Source organism: Rhinopithecus roxellana, chromosome 8, assembly GCF_007565055.1.
Source record: "Rhinopithecus roxellana isolate Shanxi Qingling chromosome 8, ASM756505v1, whole genome shotgun sequence".
Classification (NCBI taxonomy): Eukaryota; Metazoa; Chordata; class Mammalia; order Primates; family Cercopithecidae; genus Rhinopithecus; species Rhinopithecus roxellana.
The window spans coordinates 47,987,649-47,989,386 of record NC_044556.1 but is presented as its reverse complement, the minus strand read 5'-3'; the positions used below and the strand labels follow the sequence as shown (position 1 = coordinate 47,989,386).

At 45.7% G+C, this 1,738-nt stretch overlaps 1 non-coding gene across 1 annotated transcript; it reads left to right on the top strand.

Annotated features, from left to right (window-relative positions):
* The first annotated feature begins 1,409 nt into the window (after positions 1-1,409).
* TRNAQ-CUG lies at positions 1,410-1,481 on the top strand. The gene has a single exon. It is a non-coding gene; the product is annotated as a tRNA-Gln (tRNA).
* Positions 1,482-1,738: the final 257 nt, after the last annotated feature.

The window sequence follows — 1,738 nt, the reverse complement described above, 5'->3', positions numbered from 1 at the left end:
TGGCATCAACTTGGCCAATTCTGAGAAAACACACTGTGCTTAAATGTCAGGGCCCTGCCTCCTGACCTTGACAGTATATGGTTGATTTTGAGTCATAGCAGGTGAGTATGGCCTGGTTTGAGTGTTTTATAGAAATGTAAAACGTGACTGACTACATTTTTTTTAAATCCAAAAAATTTCCATTTCTGGTGAGAAAATTTTGTTAAAACCAACCAAACAAACAAACATAGAAGTATATGAACAAGACAGTGAAGGATTCCCTGCTTTCCAATCTCATTTGGTTGCTATCTTCTGTTACATACTACAGGGAGGAAGGGGGCAAGGCACCCAGTACGTCCCATGTCCTGTTTTGACAATCATCTGGCCTCCTTGGGCAAACAGAAAAGAGGGAAAGCAAAAAGAAAATAACAGAAATTTTGCAGAAATTTCATCTCCGGTCTGGGCGCAGTGGCTCACACCGGTAATCCCAGCACTTTGGAAGGCCAAGGTGGGCAAATCACTTGAGGTCAAGAATTCAAGACTAGCCTGGCCAACATGGCAAAACCTCATCTCTACTAAATATACAACCTTTAACCAGGCATGGTGGCCCACGCTTGTAATCCCAGCTACTGGGGATTACAATCACTTGAACCCGGCAGACAGAGGTTGCAGTAAGGGGAGATGGCCCACTGCCACTCCACTGCACTCTAGCCTGAACAACAGAAGGAGACTCTGTCTCAATGGAAAGAAAGAAAAGAAAAGAAAGAAAGAGAGAGAGAGAGAAGGAGAAAAGAAGGGAGGAAGGGAGGGAGAAGGCAGGAAGGAAAGAAGGAAAGGAAAGGAGGGAAACAAAGAAAGAGAGAGAGAGAAAGAGAAAAGAAGGGAGGAAGGGAGGGAGAAGGAAAGCGGAAGGAAGGAAGGAAAGAAGGAAGGAAGGAAAGGAGGGAGGGAGGGAAAGGGGGGAGAGAGAGAGAAAGAAGAAAGAAAGAAAGAAAGAAAGAAAGAAAGAAAGAAAGAAAGAAAGAAAGAAAGAAAGAAAGAAAGAAAGAAAGAAAGAAAGAAAGAAAGAAAGAAAGAAAGAAAGAAAGAAAGAAAGAAAAGTGAGAGAGAAAGAAAGAAAGAGAAAGAAACGAAGAAAGGAAGAAAGAAATTTCACCTCGGCGCAGGAAACTCTATGAACAAGGCTTCAGGGTCTCTTCTCTGGCCCTAAACCCACAGCAGATTTTTGCCTCATTTTCCGAGGTGCAAATGAAATGATAGAACTCGATCAAAGGAGAGAGCAGAGAGAAAGCAAGAAGGATGGCTCCTTCCTGCTGCTCCACCTTCCTCGAGTGTTGCTTGTGGGATAATAGAAATGCCTTGGCATGGGTGGGTGGGAACTATTGCTACTTATTAGGAATTCAGACACTTCCAACAACTTTGCAGCTTGAGGTTCCATGGTGTAATGGTGAGCACTCTGGACTCTGAATCCAGCGATCCGAGTTCGAGTCTCGGTGGAACCTTTCTGTTTAATTAAGACCGTGGATAACCCAGTGTTTTACTCCCTAAACGGAATGGGGAATCCGCTGATGTTCAGAATCTCTGAGCTGCGGGCCTCCGTGTCCCTTCTGCACCTGCTATCTGAGCCTCGCGATGTACCCGGCGCCTTGTCCTCTCTTCGTCTCCCTCTTCTGCGTTCGGGATCCCAGAAACCGGGGTCTCACAGTGGCCCGGACCACAGGGAAATCGCCGAATCATCCAGTTGGGGGTCACCGAGCCT